The 24758-nt window shown below is 28.2% G+C and overlaps 1 protein-coding gene across 22 annotated transcripts in view; it reads left to right on the forward strand.

The window, feature by feature from the left end:
* The window catches only part of LOC123298601 (calcium/calmodulin-dependent protein kinase type II alpha chain), a 181013-nt gene that overhangs the window by 58406 nt on the left and 97849 nt on the right, over positions 1–24758 (forward strand). The window lies entirely within an intron of this gene.

Raw genomic sequence — 24758 nt, forward strand, 5'->3', positions numbered from 1 at the left:
ATGCAGTATTTTATTTTAAGAAAAATGTGTTATTTTTTCAATCTCTCAGGGAGAATCCGCTTAGCTAACGCAGCTCCTGCCCTACGAATTTTTGTATATTGTGCCCGAGTATATAAATAGACCAGAGTGTAAATTTTATAATTTATTTTAAATATTTAGTTTGAAGTATAAATACAGTAGAATGGATTTTAATTTGATTAAATTTCCAAAAATTTCGTTATCCATACAAATAATAATTTTTTTTTAGCGTACAAATAATTAATGATTTGTTTTTCTTTTCTATTTTTAGGTAAGTGTCAATCCAGAATAATTTATATACATTTTTATTGGGAGCATGGTAAAGTATGAAAAAAAAATTGTTTTTGACAAATATGTATTATCTCTATGGTAACAAAACATATTGTAACAAAAAAAATGACATCTATGTTATAATAATGAAAGGTGTAGAATTAATTTATTCTGATATTTGGTAACTTGTGATTATTGTTCATAGATGGCGTTGATATATAAAATTTTACATCTATCGCAATTATAAAAGACTCGGGGGGGGGGGGGTAAATATGGTACAGCACATTTTGATGTATAATGAAGTAAGCATCTTTAATCTTTTTATTCAATTAAAAAATCATCTGGGTGTTTAAAGTATGGTTTACATTTTTTTTACTCATAGCGCTGACATCTTAGCGTTAAAATCGAATAATGTTTAATATTAATAATAAATCATAGAGAACTCAATTAGAAATTGTCCATACAAATTCATTCCGCATAAACTCACAAATGACGGTTTTCTTATGTTGATTTTATTTCGAGAAATGTCTTCAAGTATTATTTTCACATGATAAATTACGTATCTTCATATTTTATTATCTACAAAAAAGAAACTTTTATAGGTATGTCTATCGTTAACAAAAATGAAAAATAAGAAATGAAACCGGATACATTTAGTTTCCCCCTATAGATCAAGTTGTGTGTAAGTATTTGTTTAGAAAAATATATTCCGTTTTCATTCCCTGTAATACATACTGATATGTTACGTCCAGGTAGTAGTGGATTTCCTGTATAATTCCCAAGATACATTTCCTTCTTTTTATATTTAACCTTTTACTAAAATATCGTTTTTATTTTTGGATATTAAAACATCATTAGTGGAACGACAAAATAAGATATGTCTGTGTGGTGTGGTTAGTCATAATTTAAACTTTATTTTCCATTTTGTTGAACGAAAATTCGTTCAATTGCACAAAATAAGATATGTTTACGCAAACAGGTTTATAAATCATAACAAAATCAACGCATCGAAAAAAAAACACAATAATATTACAATAATTTGGACTGTATTAGATAAAATCTGGCTTTTTATGATAAAAATTTAAATAAGAAATACAGGGATAAGCATTTATTGTACTTACTAAAAATTAGAAAATTATTTTTTATCAGGTATGATTCGGAATGCCTCAAGCTTTTATCGTAGTCATGTTAGTAAGAGTGACATATAAAAAAGAAATTATTTTTTACTTTTTAGTACAATAAAACTTTCGCTCCTTATAAAGTATTTTTACACCCTGCATATATGGAATATATATCCAAGTATACTTATTATAGTCCCAAGGTTGTAACACTAAAAATATTGATGATACGAACAAAATTTTGGTATAGGTGTTCATAAAATTACTTAATTAATTCATTTTCGCATATCCATCCGACTATCCGTTCGTGAGTAGGATAACTCAAAGACGAAGAGAGATTTGAATCATTTCAAACTTTTATTTGAAACTTTTTTTCGTTTTCATCACTGTTTACGCAAATTTGGACAAAATTTTGTAGTCCATTTTCTCTAAAACAATAAGAGATAAGGAGTTGAAAATTTGCAGATAACTTCAAGGTATATCAAATAAGGTGGAGGTGATGGGAAAATGATAGAGAGAAATAGTCAATTTTCGTACGCTTTCTGAAGATATACAGGGAGTTTTTTTAAGTTAGCATACGTTTGAAACTTGATAAATATTTCAACAATTAACTCTGTCCATTGTTTGTTTTCACTTGGTTTTTGTTGAAATAGATATATTTTAAGGAATATGTACGTCGCTTTTCATTAATCGGTTTAATAACGGTATATTTCGGTATAATAACGAATGTAAGAAAATGCGACCGCTTAGGTGAAACACAAGATATTAACCGAATATTCGTGGCATCTTTATTATAAATTAATATGTATTGATAAAAAAAGATAGGTGCAAAAAGGTAAATCGATTGTTTTCAAGACTATACAGATATGTAACACATTAATGAAATGTTTGCTTTAATATTAACTTAATATTAATAGAAAATTATAACATTAGAAATAGAAAACATTAATTATATTAAAACATTTTCAATACAAATATTTACTAAGTTATTATTTTAATAAAACTAACAATTTGATGCGGATCATTTCTGATTAGTGAAAATAATTTACTCATACCATACATTTTTTATAACAAATAACGTCAAGTTTATTGATTCAAATAGAACAAAAAGCCTGAAAGCTACAGTATAGTGTTTTTAGTATTTATCCGTTTTCGAATTATTAAACATATTATGTAAAAAAAAAAAAAAAAAAAACATCAAAACACCAAATTGGAAACAGAAAAAATTTGATTTTCATAAATTGGACACTTGACACATAATAGGGAATATTCATGAAATTTAAATTTGGTTCAAATATTTTCTTTCGCGTAACTTTATTGGCTGGACATTTCAACTAAACCATTATTTTAGTAATTAATATCTTTTTAATTACTTAAAATTAATTAATAAAAGTTCAAATTCAGTGAGATAAATTCAAATTTCTAAAACGAAAATTCAAATTATAAAATAGACGTGACGTCATAGTATGTGACTTGTCAGACTTGTTGACATACTGTATAAATTCTGTGTTGTAAATTCATTTTTTAAAGTGTCAATTATACATTGAACTGCCAAAAATTGACAGATCACATATTAATACGTCATCAACACAGAGCGCCAAAAGGACTGAATTTAAACATTTCAAAATTATTATCTATTTTAAATATTTTTTTACACTTAATTACATCATTTTTAAGCAGTATTTATATTTTTTACTATGTTATAAAGGTGTAAACAATGAATGAAAAATATAAAAAATTCATGAATATTCCCTTTTCTTGTTACCAAAATTTACTTGTATCAATCCACCAAATGGCAAACAAAAGAATATATGGTTATTATTCGAAAAAAAATAAATAAATAAGAGGTACAAAAATATTAAATTTAATCCAAAAATCTTATATCAGGAGTGAAAATAGGGTTTTAAAGAGTTTAAAAAATAAGAAGAAGAAACTTAATTTGCAAAAATTATGTTTACAATTTTTTTCATTTATATTTCTAAATTCTAGAAAATTTTTTGTTAATATCATTAAAAAAAATAAGCAACTTACAAGTAACCACGCATTTTCGTATAATATTTTTTTATTTTCTACTAATCCTCTTTTAACATTAAAATATATTCCTGTGGCATATTTTACTATTTAATTTTAAATTCCCATTACACATTTTTTATATTATGGGATTAAATGAAATTTGACATTATAAACGTATCAAGCTCTATTGTCTCTAAATGTCATAAGCGGAAGTAAATAGGTAAAGTTTATTTGTTTATTCAAAGATTTAGGAAACGAAGCATTTGACACAGAAAAAATTTCACGCCAGTTGATTTTTATGGGAGCCATTGGAAAATGTTTGTCTCAGTGCGTACTCAACTAAATCATATTCTTGCGAACGCATTTTCAATTTATGCCCATAAAGTGGGACAAAAGTACACAACTTCCAGACACCACATTTTTTTATTTAACATTAAAAAAAACTATTGGATTTGATATTTTGAACAGTTTAAAGAATTTTTTAATCCGTGATAATTTTTTTACATTTTTTACGGATTTTCGCCTAAAATAGCAATTTTATATCTTAAAACATAAAATATATCAAGGTATACTAAGTTTGGTTCCAAGTTTGTAACACTTAAAAATATTGATGCTACGGCAAAATTTTGGTATAGGTGTTCAAAAATCACCTAACGAGTTCTTTCTTGGTTGTCTGTCTGTCTGTGATTACGACAATTCAAAAACGAAATGAGATTTCAAGCTGAAATTTTTAGGACGTAAAAGGCGAGATAGAGTTCGTTAATAAGCAATTGGGTCTTGGGTAGGACCTATTTTGTAAACCGTTAGAGATCGAATAAAAAGTTTAAATGTAAAAATAAAAAATAAACAACTTTATCTTGAAACATTTATTTCGTAAACATCACTGCTTACCCGTGAAGTCGCAAATTAGGTTAGAAACATTATATAGTTTGAATACCAATATTGTATATATTTTAAATTTATACGTTACATGTATTATGTATGTGTTTGGTTTTACTATACCTACTGAGGAAGTGAGAAGAAAGATACTCTTATTACTTTGTGTATAAGAATGGCTATCATTCTTTACTAACATGACGTAAAAAACAAATGATTGCATAACCACTGCCTATGTATGACATTTCAACAACTATCTCAATCAATTGTTCGATTTCACTTGTTTATATTTGAGTTTATTCAAATTTCAACTAATACTTTTTGTGAGCTAATATTAGTTCTAAGGAAAACAGGTTAATTAATTAAACACAACCAAAATTTTAACGTTGATCGTTTTTGGTTATTAGGCTTTACCGTTTAGGTCTTAATTTCATTATAACTTTTCGTATACGATTATATTTATATTATGAATACTAAACTTCACTTGAACTTAAAAGTTATTCGAAAAGTTTTCACAAATACCTTCAACAATATTTAATAGTGAGACAGGCAAGCAAACCACACAAGGCTTAGTATTCTTGTAGGTACTATTATTATATTGTGTTTCGTAACCATTTTATTAAATTAAAAGTAATAACATTAACGATTTTTCACCATAATTATTATATGACACTAAAACTAGAAGTGAGTGAGTAAAACTGTGCTATCACGTTCTTCTACTCTTTTATAAATGTCATAAAACATTTCGTTGATGAATTTATATTTTGATAACAGCATCAACAATAAAATACCAGACAACTACTTCTGTTTTTATGATTCGAGGATGGGAATGAGAAATGTATAAGCATGAACGTATGTACGATAACATGCGTGGTATTTCATTTTTTATATTTTTTCGAAAAAATGTTTCGATTGTACAGTTTTGATCTTTTTAGTGGATGATACAAATTAACCGATTTCATAAAATGAAAATTATTTTTAAATCACAAACAGAAATATTACGAATTATCGTAGGTAATTTAAAAAGCATAAATCTATTAGACATCCATTGAGTGCTTGAAAACAATTTCTTATTTAAAATTTTAGTTTGATGTTTTAACGTACTTACCAGGTAAATGTTTGAGTTCATTTTTCAGTGATATTGTTAGTGGGGGGTCAGAATGTAAGTTCGTTAGATCTGCAATTTTAATATAAAACTATTACTTTTAGAGATTTCCTGATTATTCTAGGACTTTTGTAACATCCTATACATTAATAAAATCATTTTATAATTCTATTAATGGGTATAAAATTAATACGAAGAATAAATATTAGATGGGTGGGTCAATTTTGTAGTAAAGCTCGTGACCATCACCCATTGGAGAGGTAAAATTAATATTCTTTTTGTTATGCACCACCAAAAAAATAAAAAACCACCCAACATATTCATAAAAAAATGTCGAATAATAATAACCTTAAAAACATACACAGGGATCATGCGGTAAAACTTTACAACTCATATAAAAAATAAATATATATATATCGTATATGTATTTTGTATACGTATATTCTGCGGTAAAGTCGGATGCCGCACATAAAAAAAAAACTTTCCGTGAATTATAACCCTTTGTATCTATTATTATATTACATGAGCTTTTAAAACATTAAAAATATAAAATAACTAGACTTTTTATTTATAGCTTTTGTTTTTTTTTTTAATATCATTTTAATGAAAGTACCGTGTGTGTCAAATTGTATTTTTAACTTCCCGCTAAGAAAATAGGAAAGTTATTGTTTTCACCCCGTTTTGCCAAAATCGAGTTTTCATCAGATCTCGACGTTTTAAGGATCCCGCTTTTGATACGAACTGAGGTACTTTGTATCCTTAGTCAAAAGCACGAACAACTGACACCTATCTGGCTGGTTCTTTTGTTAAATTTTGTCAAAAGATTAAACAAAAACTTATGTGATGGTGAGGTTATCACCATCAGACAGTCGCTTAAACGGCTCTTCAATTGTTCTTCAATACAGCTGTTCAATCTGGCCACAGAATGATCTGATGCGGGTTATTCTTAGCGTACTTGTACTACCGTCGAGACGAATCGGAACTGTGCCATCAGTGCCCTTAGTAATGCGTTCCTCAGATAACCACTTCCAGATCATATATTGTGTATTGATTGAACAATTGACGGTGATCGATTTGCATGAGCTTTGAACCTTAAACCTATGGAATAGAAGTCCAACACTCTACCAAGCCTACCACACCGCCGTTGGAAATGACAACAAATAAATAGAATGTAAATTTGATTTTTGCTCAATCGGTCTTTAGATTAACGGTAAAATTGCACTACAATTGGTTTCGTTTTTTTTTTAAATTATCACAAAAAAATTTGGAAAACGGTTGACCCTGCAGGTCATCCCTGTAACTTCCCGCTAACTATTAACTCATTACTTGTAAAAAATTTTATCTATTCTGATGTTATTCAAGTTATTTGTCATTCAAGTATGTAAACTTATGGCATAAATAATAATTTTAATTTTTCTAAAAAAATTTTTATGGCATTATTGACAAAAAAATCATTTTTATAAAAATCATTTTTATCGCTTTTTTTCGACAACGATATAATACGAACAAACAAACCGATTACGACCGACTTGGTGGCGATCGATGTAGTTTTTACACGTTGAGAGCTGATTAGTCTTTGAAATCGATCGGTAGTTCTCTGAGCTCAAAAATGAAGATGTTCGATGCTTTTGAGCTTTTAGCTCAAAAATTTTATAGACGTTTGATAAAACGCTATTTTTTAAATTTTCAAATCGCGATAACTTTAGAATGAATAAACCGGTTTTCACGCGGTTGGTGACATTCGACGCAGTTTTTGAAGCTTCATGAAGAATCTTTGAGTTTCAATTGATAGAACAAAAAATTTTGAGTTTATTCCGAAAAAACGCTTTATTGGGTTTCCTTTCGTCAACGATAACTCACGAACGAATCAACCGATTTTGACCGGACTGGTGGTGATCGACGTGGTTTTTTGATGTTGAGAGCTGATTTGGAATTGATCGATACAGCCGTTTAAAAGTTATTAAAAAAAAACCACTTAAAAAAAATTTTTTTTGCAGTTTTTTTGAGATTTATTTCTTCATTTGAATAATTTATTTCTTCAAAAAATCTCCTTAAAATTTTCAGAATTGATTTTAACTTAACATTTCAAATTAAATTTAAACAAGTGAAAACAAACAATTGACTGAGTTAATTGTTGAAATACCATGAATAGACAGTTATGATGACGCAATCGGACAGACGACAGACAGACAGACATACGGAAATGGACTAATTAGATGATTCTATGAACACCTAAACCACAATTTTTTTCGTAGCATCAATATTTTTAAGCGTTACAAACTTGGGACTAAACTTAATATACTATGTATATTTCATATACATGGTACAAAAACCCTTATCATTTCAAATTGAATAAAATACGTGCACGTATTAATAAATGGCCTTTAAAAATCTATGATACGACAAATGTAATGATAACTTACTGTTATGATTGTATTATGGTTATTGAATTACTAATAAAATTACAGAAAACAACCTATTTAATACCAATGAACGAAGGAAAGGATTTACCTTTAATATTGATTTTCTAATAAAAAAAGTTAATTTTATTTTTTTCTTTTTGAAATAAAATAAAACGACATACCTATTAAAGATATTTTATTATCTACACATAGGTATAAGTTTCAAAGAATTTATAGGTACTCATTAAAGGTTTTCACATTTTATTAACGTTTTGATTTAGATCATCATTAAAATTATTAACTACTGATGTCTGTAAATTAGGATAATTTATAACTTTAGTAATTTTTACATAGATTTAATTTTAAGTTTTTATGAATATTATTTTTTAGAATATTAAGGACGATCCCAAAAAAATGACTGTATGAAAATATTTTTTACTTACGTTTCAAATTTTAAGGGTGGATTCTACTAAAACTTAAAATTAGGGAAAATTAGACGAAAAATAAGAGTACAATTTTTCGATATAATTTTTGAAATGTTTACGTGTTGGAACATATTTAGGGGTATCCTTCGAGTGTAAATCCTAATTGGTGGGACGCAGGGGCGTAAGCCTTAGCCCCTATCTTGGAAAACACGTTTTAAAATCATCATTACAGCCTAAGATTAAACAGTTTTCCACAGGACCGTAAAGAAATCCCTCGACTGTAATAACCATTTTACTTTTCATAACAATTTCAGATGAAAATATTTTCATGTTTTCTTACTTTTAAGAGCGTGATTCTGCAGTCGTCGAGGTTTTAGTTTTTGAACTTTATTTTATTAATTATTATACTTTGATTTTTTAAATTTACTTATAAGAAAGAGATGTAATTACAATCCTTACATAATTAAAAAACATTTCGATTATTACTATTATTATTTGCCTTACAAATAAATAAGTATTATCTTCAAATTATAACAAGATATCAAATTCACAAATAATAATCATGTACATTCAACATTGTACGAGTCGAGTATACGAAGTTCATTTAAGCTTCTTACAGCATATGATAGTTCAAGATTCATCATAGATATTATAAACCAGGTTTTGTTATTAAAATAATAAGTATCTATTATTATATGTACATAGGTCTACGAAGCTAACGTCCTTAATAAAGCTTTCTCAGGGTTTTGCATACTGATTCCTCGCCCATGTAAAGGTAAGACAGAAATAAAAAGCGCTTGTTTTTATATTTTCTTTAAAAGATTTGTGAAAGGAATGTTGCAAATAAATACCATGGGCGTAGCCATGGTTTCTAACCCATTTCTCGAATAATTTTAGCAGATTTTTTAAGGTTTCAAAAAATCGCTATAAATTCTTGAAGTAAAAACATTGCCAAAGGATGGTATGAATGTGGGTCCACAAACGGTACATTTATGAACTTTCCCAAAAAATCCAACTTTAGTTTTGGGAACGCTAAAATATCGAAGCTAAACAGTTTATCAAATCGATTTAATTGAGTCATTAATCAAAGACGTCCGGGTTCGAGTCCTGGTTGAAGTGTATTTTTTTCAATTCTCTTTAATTAAGATTACTAGACAAGATATTCGTCAATATTTAGTTTACGTTGTATGTATCATATTAAAAACATTAAATATAATCGAATAGTAGACCATGATGTAAATAAATATCGTATGCATGATTAAAAGTAAACAAAACTAATAAGTAAAGCGGAAACAGGTTTGAGTTGGAATCCTTATTCAAACCTTTGCGAATAAATTTTTAATCTCATTAGATAAAAAATTCAGGTAAAAATTTCATTGCACTAATCCAAAGTATCAAGCATATTATGTATGTACCTTTTTCGAACTAATTTTTGTCTAGACTTCTCTTTTTATGACATGTAGAAAACATTTTATATTTATTAAAAAATATAAGTGAGTTTCTAGGTCGATAACCTTACGTACGTCATTATATGCAGTTATTATTTCTATGAGATTTGCATTGCATTTTTCTAGTTTAAAAACTGATCTTGAAGTTTTGAGTAACAGTTCACTTAGTTTTAGTTTTGAATCAATATTGTTGCCTATAAACATTTAATTTTGATTTTACGGTAAATTTAATAGATATAATCCCAATCCTAAAATGCGATCGAGTAAGAGTTTTTCAGATACTGCTTTAATCATTTTTTTGAAAGTTTATTTTTGCTAAAATCTATGCGATTTTTTTTTACGCTGAACATTCTCTACATTTGTGTTATTAAGTGGTAATGAGATGGGAAATTGCCATGAAAAATTGATACATCGAGGCTAGTCACATTCGATTTTAAAGTCAACAAATTCTCTCAAGTGCTAAAGTAGGAATTAAAGCATTTAATTTTGCTATAATTTTGGTAATTAAAATTTACCAAACGACATTTTGGTATCGAAAACATTTCTTATGATAAAAAAAAAAATGATTAAGTTTGTTGATTTAGGATGTACGAGCGCCAGGGAAATTTTGGATGAATGGATTGATTTTTTTAATATGAATTCGAACCTAAGGTTCAATCAATTCTGAAAATTTTAGAAGGGCGGGTTTTAACATTGGTTTTATAGTAAAACGGTAGATAGATGATAAAACTACTGCAAAACTAGTCGATGGATATTTAAAAAAAAACTATTTAAAGTTAAAATCTTAATAAACTATTGAAAAAAAAAAAAAAAAAAAAAAAAAAAAAACCGTTGTGCCCGACTAATTAAGGTTGTATAAGCACGGTAGTGAGGACATAAATTTAAAAAGTATATATTTTCAATTTTGATGATGAATTATGTTATCAATAGTCAATATAAGACGAAAAGTCCAAATAAAATATAATTTTTCGATATCTGGAGTAATTTTCAAAATATCGAAAATTTAAAATTGTGTTTAATTATTTAGCTTCCTTTATTTCTTAAACTAAGGTAGATATCGAAAAATGTTATTACATATTATTTTTCGTCTACATTCGTGTAGTTATAACAAAATTAATCATCAAAGTTAAAAGTAAGGTACATATAATTTCAACCACAACTCTAAATTTGCCTTGGCGCTCAAATTGTATTACTTTGTTGATTAAAAACAAAAATTTCTTGAAAGTAATAGACACAATATTAGTAGATTTAATTTACAATTTTTTTACACCATAATACCTGTTAAAGGCTGATTGTATCTGCTAACTTGATAGATCTCTGTTATATTATACGTCCCAAATATAATAATAACTTTAGTATATATGTATTGAACAAAGTTTATTGGCTAGAAATATTCTGTGTGGTACGTACAGATTGGAGAAAATTAGGAAATTCAATATTATTGATACAAAATATACAGAGTGGCGTATTTACCTTGATCTCAAGAAATTTTACAATGTCAATTATCAACTAATATCGATAATAACATCGATAAATTATTAATTTGAAATTTTTTGAATTTTTACTATATTTACCTTTATTTTTAAAAATGGTACATGATTAGAATGTCAATTGAAAACTATTATTTTTGAGTTTCATTATTTTTATGTATTTTGTATCTTTAAAATTCTATTTTGAAAACAACCGGTATGTGGATTTTCATTTCTCTCTTGAATTGTTCTTATACTTCAGACTACAAAGAATTTTTGTCTGCATTAAATTACAGGAGTTATTTTTTTATTTAAACAGGTTCAGTATCACGTACTGAATGTAAATGCATAAAACCTTACAAAAATGGTCGGGGCATTTTATTTCAGAGACATCGGTGCATATTCAAATTTGGTAGGTTTGTAGTCAATGTTAAGAACTACTCCTCATATTTGGGGGGGTTCGTCCCTTCCCCTCCCAGTTATTACCATAATCTCGAAAAAGAAACAACAATGTAGAATACAAAGAAAATATTTGGTTATGATTTAATGTTAAAATTTATAAGATATTTCTATTTGTTTGTAAACCACAATCCCATTCTGATATTCAAACAACCTTTTCGAATTAGAATAGTAAATAATATTAAATTTCATAAAATTTTTTAAAGTATACATTAATCTAATAAGAACAATTTATAGTCCAAACAAAATAAAATTTAATGCATCCATTGAGATGTTTCAAATCAATAATAATGGCTACCCCTCCCCTCATAATATTTAGAAGATGTAGTTTGGTAAGGGTGGGGTTAAGCAAAGATCTCCAAGTTACAAAAGTTACCTAAAAGGACATTTTAAATAATATTTGATCAATTTTATGTAGGTTTGATTTGACCACTTTTGAAGATTTGATCTCCTACATCTCCACGGCTCCAGGGGGAGGGTCCCAGAAAGGTGTTATATCAAACCTAGAACCTTGTTGGTATAAACCCTGATACGAAGTTTCACTGCTGTCCCAAATCCCATTTTCCTGTATTTGGAAAGGTTTTCCCTAGGATATGGGCCTTCTGGAATTTTCCCGGATATATTGTTTATACCAATTCCAGAAACACCTTAAGGTCTAGCCTTGTGTCAAGTTTAATCGAAATCGTTAGAACCGTTTTTGAGAAAACCCCAAAAATCCTGTTTTGGCCTAGAGGGCAGTACCCTTGAAAAAAGTCCTAGGGAAAAAATCGTCTGGAATTATGACCAAACTGAACCTATGTACCGAGTTTGAGAAAAATCGGTTGAAAATTGAAGGCTCCAGCTTGGTAACAGATATAACGACGGACGCAACATTTTTTAAAATCCACTTTTTTGGAATCAGGGTCCTCAATTTGATCGCAATACTTTATTATATTTAGATATACGGAATATATAGAATCATTTTACCAAAAATTAAATCATGATCAGATTCAAAATCAGCAATCTCGAGAACCCTCTGGGTGGTATTTTTGTCTGTATTTTAATAACAAATTTTATATAGATATATCGCAGAGCTAATTAAGGCTGAAAACGGCTACCATATACAGAATGCCTTTCTTAAGTTGACATATGCTTGAAACTCGATAAATAAATTTAATCGAAGAAAATGCTTTAAACGATAAAAGTTAGTTTCAAAGGCATCCATATTATACAGGCATCAAGTTCGATCTAAGCTTTCAGGTTCAACGAAAACCTCACTCTGATTCATAACTGACAAACAATAGATGAACGCTTTAATTAAGAAAGTTGTTCTTTATAAGTACACACACATTTTTTGTTTGAAACATGTTTTTGTAAACCGAATAGTTTAGACAGTAAATGATAGCAAAAATCTAGCTTTTTGTGTGATGCTATGGTATGCAACAACTTTATTGAATTTATTGGACAAGTTTTCCAATGAGTGCCTTGATTGGCACAGAAACAATTATAAAAAATAATAAATTTTGGGTAAAACTTTTCACTCAGTTTTTGCCTAAACTTTACGTTTTGCGGAAAATTTTTCGAACATAAAATCTTACTTTTTAATTACCTAATAACAACTTCAGTTAGTGTTCATCTATCGATTACCAGTTATGGAGTATAGAGAGATTTTCATTGAGCCTGGAAACCTAGACCAAGTTTAATTTCTGCGTGGGATGGGCGCCTACATACCCAACATTTTTCGCTTTAAGCATTTTTATCGATCAAAGTTATTTCTTGAATTTCAAGCATATGTAAACTTAAGAAAACATTCTGTATACTATAAACTTCTTAGAATATTTCATTAGAATCTACAATTTATAATGAATTTTGAATTTGTATACGTTGAATCTCCTTTTTATCCCCATGACAACTGGTAACTGGTCATTAAGTTTAATATTTCTGTATAAAATGATTCAAAAGATAAATACTACGCATGATCATGATCTTTTGTGATTTCCTTTAAATTTTCATCATTATATATAATAATACTTACTACCTACCAACCAAGCATTACCTATGAGAGTATAAATATGTTTAAATAAATAGTAGTTTTTCATAAAACATCGAATCTTCTTTTATATTTTTCTGTTCATCGAATAAAATTCATAGACATTCCCTATGGGAAATCTATACAAAAATGTTCAATGTATTTCTGGTTGTTTTCTTTTATTACACCTGTGTTTTTATTTTCTCTATATTTTATTTGTGTTGAAGACATAAATTATGTCATAAATATGAACACACAAATAGTGGATAAATATTTATATCTATTTTCATATCTACAAATATATTGATCATCCACGTATAACGCGAACGCTAAATTTCAAATGTCCGTACTGCCAACGCCTTACAAATAGCACTTCCCTTCTAGACTACAAGCCCATGCTAAAATTTTTCGAGTAAAATGACCCATCAGAAATGATATTGAAAAAGATGCTCCTGTTTGAAAACGTAAGTTTAAGCATCATGTCGTGGGTTTTGCGCGGTACAGATGAATACGAATATCTCACCCCTGCACCAGCAAATATCTACGGCGTTGTTGGATACTAACTCTATGCATAAGTATTCGAATCGAATTACATAATAAATGCTGTGCATTTATTTACTTCGGTACCGGAAGTTAAAAACAATTTTTTCATCTTAAATTTTTAGTATGGCCTTGTAGTCAGTCTATTCGTTTGTACATTCTCTAATTGGTAGTTATAACATAATTAAAAAATTATCACATTAGCACACCCAGACTTAAAATGCAAATGTCATTCGTTTGACAACGATTTTTCCACCCAATATGATTGCCCTTCCTTCAATTTTAAATTCTGATGAAATTAAAATTGACTTCAGTACCTCGGAATTTTTCTACCCCAAAATTTTACCGTTGTCAAACGAATGGCATCTCCATTTAGAGAAAATTCTCGCTTGATAGTGCTGATGTCAAAATTTTAATGTTTAATTTACTCAAAATTGACGATTGCGTTATCAACATGGATGTATAGACAATATGGTATATAAGCAATTAACTCTGTCAATTGCTTTTTCTCACTTTTTTATCCCATTTGACTGGCGTTTATTTACACAGGATATAGCCATCATTAGTCAATATCCATGTATAATATTTACCGTTTCAACATAGAGTTAACTTTAACTGTAAGGATATATTTTGAGTTTCCAATGAATATTTCTTCGTAAATAATATCAGGACACATACACTATAAATTTCACTACAGCAGCGTCTTTCAGCTGCTGTAAAATGATGGCACTTTGTAGATATTGCATATCCTATTAGATCGCTGTATCATAACCATTTTTAAACAAATTCGACAACATTTTCGTTCATTCATATAGAACTATCATCCAACTTATATAGAATTTTAAACAGGAAATACATGGATATTGATATTATTTTCATTTTTAACTTTTCATCTACTTCAGCTTATTTTTCCATAAATAATTTAAGTTATTTACTTTTGAATTTAAAGAAGTAAATAATATTATATTTCTTTTTGGGGATGAAATAAACAAGCTTATCAATAGTTGTAGCACACTTAAGGTAGCGCGAGCACCAAGACAATTTTAGATTTAGGGTTAAAATTATTTGTACCTTATTTTCTACTTTGTAGATGAATTTCTTTATTTTATTTATTGAAAATTCTTTATTCTTCCAAATCAATTGCATTCCCTTCAAAGTAATCCCCTCTCGATGCAATGCACTTATGCCAACGGATTTTCCAATCTTCGAAACATTGGTTGTAGTCACTTTCCGGGATTGCCTTCAGTTCCATCTTCGCTGCGGCTTAAATCTCCTCTATCGTATCAAAACGGTGTCCCCGGAGCGGTCTTTTGAGCTTGCTGAACAGCCAGAAGTCGCACGGAGCCAAGTCAGGTGAATAGGGTGGTTGCGGAACGGTATGTGTTGAGTTTTTGACGAAATGGACACGAATTATGAGTGCAGTATGGGATGGTGCATTATCGTGGTGTAAAAGCCATGTATTTGTCTTTCCACAATTCCGGCCTTTTTAGGCGGATAGTGTTATGCAAATGACGCATAACGTTCAAATAATATTCCTTGTTGACTGTTTGGCCGGGCGGAAGGAATTCATAATGCACAACAAAGGCGGGCTGTTTAAATTCAAATGTCACCTTATTTTTTGGACACAGTATGTATGTGCCTATCATTTGTGATTCAAATTGTGAACTTCATATTTTTCTTTCGAGTCAAATACATTTTTACCACAGGAACAACACATAAGATGTCATATCTAATTGTGTGAGACGAAATTGAATGGTCCGTTAACATTCACATTCAGTTCCTTCATCCGTTTTTTTCCTTTTCTAAAGTTTTTGATAACAACACTTTTTGTTTCCTATCAGAAGTTTTTCACTATTTAAACTGTTTCATTATAAGTTTTCTATTGTCTGTGTGCATGTAGAAGTTATAGTCGTAATGTTCTAAAGAACAATATCAGTAGTGCCACCATCATATAAATAAAATATGTCTACACAGTTTTAGTACTGCTACACCCGTAGTGAGACACATCTACTGTTTATTTTCGTAGTCAAGGTAAGAAAGATGAAGCTTTTTCTTTTCAAGTTTTTAGTTGTAGGTAAAATCAATATGAGAGTGTACAGATGGGTGTCTGTGTATGGTATATGTTCTACAATCTGACTGTTTAGTCCATGTATCCATTTAGTCCATATATTTTAAAAACTGGGTGTTTTAAAAACAAAAACATGGAAGGTAGCTGTTGATTATTACATTATAAAATTTCTTAATGTTTAAGGATGCACGAGCATCAAGGCCATTTGGAAACAAAAGCTTGATATTTTTTGTATGAAGTTGGACTAAGTCTAAATCAATTCTGAAAATTTTAAGGAGGGGGAGGAGGAGTTTGCCCGATTATTATAATAAATAAATGACTTCAAAATATGCCTATTTAACATTGGTTTTACGGTAAAACGGTAGATGGTTGATATGTTTTCATAGTTTTTTCCAAAACTAGACGGTGGAAATAATATAAAACTATTTAAATTAAAGTTAAAACCCTAATAAATTATTGAGAAAAAAAACCGTTGTGCCTGACTAATTAAGGATGTATGAGCACGGTAGTGGAGACACAAATTAAAAAAATTTATATTTTCAATTTTGATGGTAAATTATGTTATAACTGGACAATATTTATTTATTATTGAACGAAATTTTTCGATATCTTTATTAAGTTTTAAAATATCTTAAATAATGGAAAAATTTTGTTTCATTAGTTAGCTTTCGATATTTCGAAAACCAAGGCAGATATCGAAAAATTTTATTCGTAATTTTCGTCTACATTCATGAAATTATAACAAAAATCATCAAAAATCTAAAAGAGCTTTGGCGCTCATACTACCTAAACATTACTTATTTTCACAAGTTTCTTTTCTGTATTTTTTTCGCCGACAAAGAACTATGCCTTATTTTAAAGAAGCGTGTGTTGTCTAACGCTGGGCAATGTCAAAGCAAGTTCTCAATTTCCCTTTCCTTCTCGATAGACTCTCAAGAGTGAATGTCGTAAATTCAAATGTATAATTACTCCTATCAGTAATGTAAACAAGATATTTATTGTATATTGTATCCATATGTATCTAACAGGATAGCAATCGTCACGGTTCTGCTCTGTAGGAGAGCGAAAGTCCTAATTGATAAACCATTTTTCTATTTAGTCAATTTGAAAAAAAATCAAAACTACGGATTACTCTTCCACAATTACATTTTTATTTAAAAAAAAGGCGATGTTAAAACATACCCAGTGCTTGGGGTTTGTTGTAACATCTATTGGGGCAAGTAGTAAAATAAAAAATTAGAATATGACACCTTCAATCATTTAGTTCTTTCAATTATAAATTATAATTCACAAAAATATCTAGTTACACTTTCTATAATATATATTTGTTTCAAAGATATGTTTCAATGAAATCAGTAACGTATATTCAGTCTTATTAAAAGACGTTGTTCGGTTTAGTGACGTCGCTTTCGGAGTCCTCAAAGCAGGTAAGAATTTCTGCGCACGAAATTTTGGAATCAGTCAGGGAGTTGCAGATCTGTTTTAAATTAAAAACAATAATCTGTGGCTCTGTTAATTGTTCTTTTTCATGTATCTGTAAAGAGATAATTGCCAGTCACTGAAATTCTCTTGCGAAAAATTTCAAATTTGAAATTTTCAGAACGAATGAAATATTTTTCTGCTTTATACAATTTACTTACCTTTTTTATAAAAGCACAATTTCTATCATTTTTGAGACATCTTGTTCAAATGTGTAAAAGCATGCGGCATAATAATATTACCTAGTAAAAGAAGAAAAACAAAATGTACTGCTTTCTTTGAATGTACCTATGTATTTGTACTTTTCTTTAAGAAATCATCTTATTTAAAAAGAAATACACCACCATTTTTTTAAATATAATGAAACAGTAGCGTGACTTATAATAATTACATTTTTAAGTTAAAGATGAGATGTGGGTTTTTATCTTATTGTTTATATTCAATTCATATTATATATACTGTTTTTCTTTTTTAAATGACTTAAGAACTTTGTCACTAAGAAGTTTTATAATAGTCTAAACTACGTTAACTTAATGTTTCGTTATGTTTTACTTCGAATTTTGTGTAATCAATTCGATTGAGATATTAGGAAGTTGAAGTTTTGAAATCTGATATGCCATTTCTATCAATTTAAGGACATATGCAAGGATTGAATAATACTAGGGATTTCAATAATACTTTATAAATACTTTTTTGATTAACAAATTTTCCAAAAATAAAAAAAATTCATAGGTCATCGAGCTTTTTATTATTATTTTATCGTTCAAAGTTGGCTGAAAAAATTATGAATCCTATCTTTTCAATTGGATATTTCTACATACAAAAATCTAGAGAGTGTGATATAAACAGAGACGACTACAGTTAGAGTATTGATGATTGAAGAGCGATATCTATATTATCAAAATTATAAGCATCACTTGCACATAATATATTATATATTTTTGTAGTTGTGTGGTATTGTAAAGCTAAATATAACTCATTACTTTACTGTAAAGCATGTATTTGGTTTATATGTATGAACCGTGCAATAAACCAAAACTTTTTTACTATACTGTAGGCTTACAATCATCTTAAAATCAATTTACATATCTGATTTGAGTAATCACCCAATTTATCTTTAAAACACGCTATTTTACAATATTTAGGGCGGATGTTGTTTACGAAAAAATGTTTCAAACAAAAATTGATTATTTATATTTAAACTTTGATTCTATCTGTAACGGTTTTTAAGATAGTACCTACGGACCCAAGACCCAATTGACCTTTATTGCTCATTTTCGAACTCGATCTCACTTTGATCTCACGACAACGGAAATGGACTAATTAGGTTATTTTATGACCACCTATACCAAAATTTGTTCGTTTTATTCATATTTTTAAGCGTTACAAACTTGGAACTAATCTTAATATACCTGGATATATTTAATATATTCAGGGTATAAAAACATAGAGTATATTTTTCAGACATTTTTTTCGTCTAAAAAAAAGAATTTATCCTATTCTGAAACAACAGTTATTTTCGTTTTATGTAGGATTGATCTTGAGGAACGATCGATCACTTACCCATTAGTATTACCTTGTCTCTTATAATTCGATTAATTTTCACACAATTAATTACACGGCTCCAGTTGACTAAGTGATAATGTATCTATATATAGAAAATAAATTACCAACCATGATTCGGTAAAGATGTTATGTTTTACTAAATGGTTTACGATCGATACTTAACACACGTAGTATATCTATTATTTCTCAAATTTTTGTTGTTGTTAATACGGAAAGCTAACTACGAAAGTTTTTGTGTACGCTACTGTTAAACACTTTCCAAGTACCTATCGCGATACGTTAAATGAGTTTTTTAAGGTGGAGAAGTCGCTATGTGTTTCTCATTTGCGTACATTATATATCAGTTGTTCTTTTTATACAAATTTTCTTTTTATTACTATTTTTTTTTTCAAAAGAATGAACAAAGAATAAATGATTTAACAAGAATTGGGTTTTACATTTTTTAACAAATTTGTAGAGAAAAAATATTCTGTATTATTTTTATACGCAACAAGTAAGTATATTTGCAAATTGTTATTTTAATGATTTGAATTAAATTTTACTTTTTGTTATTGGGTTCGAGTAAGAAAGATACTTTAGCGGTATAAATTAAAATTATTTAAGAATAGTTTTATTAACTTCTTAAAACTTATCGAGATTGTATTTCAGAATAAAATCATTCGAGAAGATGCCACGGGAATCGGAAACTATTAGCTTTTACATTTGGAAACTTGTAACCAAATGTTCGAATTTGGGCCAAACTATCAAGAGTTGGAATTTGTACGTACAAAAAGGTACAACTTTTTCTTTTTGGCAAAATTGTTTACTTGATTCCAGGCTTGGACGAAGACCGGATTTGAGGCAAAAATTTGACAGTCATACTTAAAACGGTGTTATCAATCGATATGAATACAGGAATAGCCCAGTCTTTGTTTCGAAGATTAGCTCTACACTCAACAGTCTTTACCTAGGTTTGAAAAGATATTGGTACAGTTCCTATTACTTTTTAATCGACTTCAAACAAAAAGCAGAAGATTCTCAATTCGAATGTATTTTTTTATGTTTGTTATCTCAGAACTTTCGACTATAGGTGAACCGATTTTGAAGATTTGAAAGCTGATGTTTTTCGTGTGGTCCCATTTCAATTTGGTCAAGTTCTGGCTACTTATAAGTCAATCAAATTATTCCGATAATATAATATAGTTACAATTATTGCTATTTTTGGAGTCGGTGTCAGCCAAGGAAACAACTGTGATAGAACAGTTTGCTATATTAACTTGACTGAGACATACATTATATTATCGGAATAATTTGATTGACTTTTAAGAAGTTTTTAAGAATATTTTTTTTTAAAACTTTACTTAGGAGAACTTTAAAAAATATTTTGATTATTGTTTGTTATTCAGAAGAATACGCAATTATTTTTTTACTTTTTAGTGCATATTTATTTGTTTTGGAATAGTTTTGGAAAAGTCGGTTATTTTTTTGTTAAAAGTTTTTTTTTTTTTTTTGAGAAACTGAGAAAAAATCTTGAAACATTTTTTTAAATACCTTCTATCACAAAGGTAATTTCTCTACAAATATACGAAACTCTTGTCTAAACAATAATTTTACCCAACAAAAAGAAGAGATTTCTAAATCAAGCCCATTGAAAAATTTATTAGCATGAATGAAAAGGTTAATAAAATTTCATACATACATAAACAGCTTTAGGTTGAATGTTAATTACATTTTTTTCATTCTGTTTCGATACACTTATTTGTATGAACTTTCAATAAAATATACGAGTCAATTATTTCTCCAGCTTATAAAAGCTTAATTAACGTGTTTAAAGTGTGATGATTTCCATATTGCAAAATAAACATTTGTTGGGAAAATTTATTTAATGGGAAAATTTCAGTCTGTTTAAAAAGCATGTTTTGTTTTTCTTGTACAGGTATTATTTGTTAAAAAAAAAAAAAAAAAAAGTAATTAATAAAACGTTTATTCAATTTGTATTCGAAACCTATTCAATGTTCCATCAATAGTCTCATGAATTCCATTCACTGATCATTTTTTAAATAAAATTATCGCGAAGCGTGTGTTATTGAATTCAAAAATAGTATTAACAAAATTTCTTCTAAAAATACCAAGAACGCTCATACGAAAAGTTTGTATAAAAATTGAATAGATTCGAATGAAATGAAACCTCCATCAGTAAAACTGCTCGTCAAAAAAAATATTGGTTATGTACCAGTAAGAATGTTTTCAATAAAAATTAAAATATAAATAAATAATAAAAATCGTTATATATAACTACGTCATCTGCATTTATTAAAATTATTATTAAAATTAATTAATAATTATTAATTATAATCACTAAAATTATTATACAAATATATATAATGATATTGCAATATTCTTTAATGTTTAACATTTGTTCAATTTCCGGTAATGCAACCAATGCTGAGGTCTCTTCTGTTGCGGAGGGAATACCTAAAATATTGGAAAAACAAATAGCATAAGTGAATAATTAATTACCAAATGATGAAGATGATTTACATAACATGTAACGATAAATATGTAAAGTGTAATAGAAATGGTAATGTCTGATTTGGTAGACCATAGACGCTATTGATTTAGTTAGATGATTGAAAAGATAAGAAATAGTTCGATAATTAAACTTATATTCGTGTCCGTTACAACATCCTATGTCTAATATAAAAAAAACTTTTAACAAAAAGAAAACTGACTTCAAAAGAAAAACTTTTCCAAAACAAATTAATATGCACTAAAAAGTAAAAAAATAACGATAATATAATGTAGTTAAAATTATTATTATTTTTGGGGTCGGTGTCAGCCAAGGACACAACTCTGGCAGAACAGTTTGCTACATTAGCTTGGCAGACACCGACTTCAAAAATAACAATAATTTTATTAACTCCATTATATTATCGTTATTTTTTTACTTTTATTGCATATTAATTTGCTTTGAAAAAGTTTATCTTCGTAAAAGTCGATTTTCTTTTAATTTTTTTATTTTGTGATTTTAATGAATCCGAAGTACACTAACTAATTTGTCACTAAAAAAATAAACATTGAAATCGGTTGGCGTGATATTGAGTTATTCGTCTTCTGGTCGTGCATGCAAATTGAAGACTTTTATGGTTTTTTTTTTTTGAACTGGACCAATTAAATGGACGCACTAGTTTTGAAATAGATAAAGATTCATCAAAATCGGTTCATCCAGTCGAAAGGTCTGAGCTAACAAACATTAAAAAAATACAATCGAATTGATAACCTCCTTCTTTTTTGTTTGAAGTCGATTAATAAATTAGTTATTTTTGGTGTAAAAATGATGTTTTTAAGGCATTCACTAATTCAATTATTCCATGATAAAATTGAATATTTTAAAAGAGTTTTTATTGTGTAAACATAACCATCAAAAACATTGTTCTGTTATAGCATAAAGCATAATATTTTCCGCATCAATAAATTTTTTTAAATTTTAAATGTATTGTGAACAAAAGTAAATAATAATGTTTCATGTTTCTATGACAAATATATAATTTGCTTTTTGAAAAAATTTTAACAAGCAATTATAAAATTGCTCATGTAAAATTGCTCAAATAATGTAGGTAGATATTCTTTAACATATTTCGTTTAAGTATGTTAAAATTAATTTCGTATTAAAAGTCAAATCAATTAAGTTTTTCAAATGATGTACACTTGGTCTTACAACCTGCTATGCTAAAAAAACATTAAAGAGTGATTTAATCTTACCAGTGGTAGAACACAGCTGAACATTGGTAGAACACTTTCCTAGAAACTATTTCTTGTCTTAATTGAATCCTAAGAAACTGATTTCTTTGAAAATAAATTATTACTAAAATATTTTATATTTCTTAAAATTAATTATAATATGTGGGTTGGTAAAGGTTGGATTGAAGGACTCGTTCGACAATGGCGGAAGCCTGAATCGAATTGTGTTATCTTTTGTGTTTCAGCATCTTTTATTGTTGATTAGTTCAGCTCCTCATTTATTTGAAAAGGCTAAGTACGTATTATTTGTATATTAACTTACTCAACTATTTATGGTACAATTTTGCACAAACAAATTGTACTTTTGGATTGTTTTGAATAAGATGTATTGAAAAGAGATAGAAAGTAAGATTGTATCAATAGTAATCTGCTGTACTTATTTTTTTCTTTTCAACTTATATTTAACTCAGTCGGGGTTTTTGATTTTTTAAATAATTTTTTTTTATTTTACCCTTTTTAGTTAGGATTTTAAAATACCTATTCAACGATACTTCACCTACCATAGTTTGTCGACTTACATTTTCAGCCTATGTATGTCTTTTTGGTCCTTTGAGGTCTCTAGTGTGCCACATGGGATCATACTTACATTTTCATAATATGGGGTCTGGTGGTCGCCATATTTAATTTTTATTACTGCCATATCTTCAGTAGCATTCGCAAGGTTAATCGGTATCCACGTTTGGTCTGTAGTGTGCCACATAGAAATACAATTATATTTTCACAATATGGCGTCTGGTGGTCGCCATAATAAATTTTCATTACTGCTATCTCTTTAGTAGCACTTAGTAGCTTAAAGCAAATAGATTGACGTCAGAATCACAAAAATCGGTCGACACATATTCATTGTGTCACACATACATTTTCACAATATGGCGTCTGGAGGTCGCCATATTGAATTTTCATTACTGCCATATATATTATTCATTATTTAAAAGCATGTCTCTCGTTTTTTTCCATAAAAATATATTTAAAATGATGAAATGTGTAATGCATTTGTGTGTAATTTCTTCTATAAGTGATTTTCTCTAAATCATTAGGCATCAATATTAAAAAAACTATGGTATATTTTAAAAAATTTTACTAAATTTATAATATTATGTTTTAAGAATTTATAAATAGAATTCGAAACAGAAGTCTCAAGTATGATCATATAAGTTTTTTCCCTCATTTATATGCAAAAGGTAGAAAGGTATATAAAATGATATATTTTTTATATTGCTTAATATTCATTGTGTGCGTAGTCGTGGCAGGGACAATAAAATCGATGCCAGTGAAAAATTTTGGCGATAAAGAAGGCTGTTATGACTAATTTGTAATTCTTTATAATAAATGTTAATGTTATAGAAATGTTAAATTAAAATTATTGGAAAACACTAATTAATTAAACTTAATGCATTAAAAATCGTGAAAATAAGAAATCACATTGCATAAATATTATTTTTTAAATGAAAATTATCATAATTATTTATTTAAATTTGTGAGACCATAATATTAAATTTTCAATGTAAGTCATAAATGCAATCCATACAATTATATATGCATCCATAAAATTCTATAAATAAAAGTATATCGTTACCATGGAAACGCCACGAATAAAACTCACACACGATGCGAATAGGTTTTTTTATGATTTTGATTATAATGATATCATGAATTATATTATAGTGAGCTGATTTACTTTTATTCTCTTAAATTAAATCCTAAAAATCACAAT

This window comes from Chrysoperla carnea, chromosome 4, assembly GCF_905475395.1.
Source record: "Chrysoperla carnea chromosome 4, inChrCarn1.1, whole genome shotgun sequence".
Classification (NCBI taxonomy): domain Eukaryota; kingdom Metazoa; phylum Arthropoda; class Insecta; order Neuroptera; family Chrysopidae; genus Chrysoperla; species Chrysoperla carnea.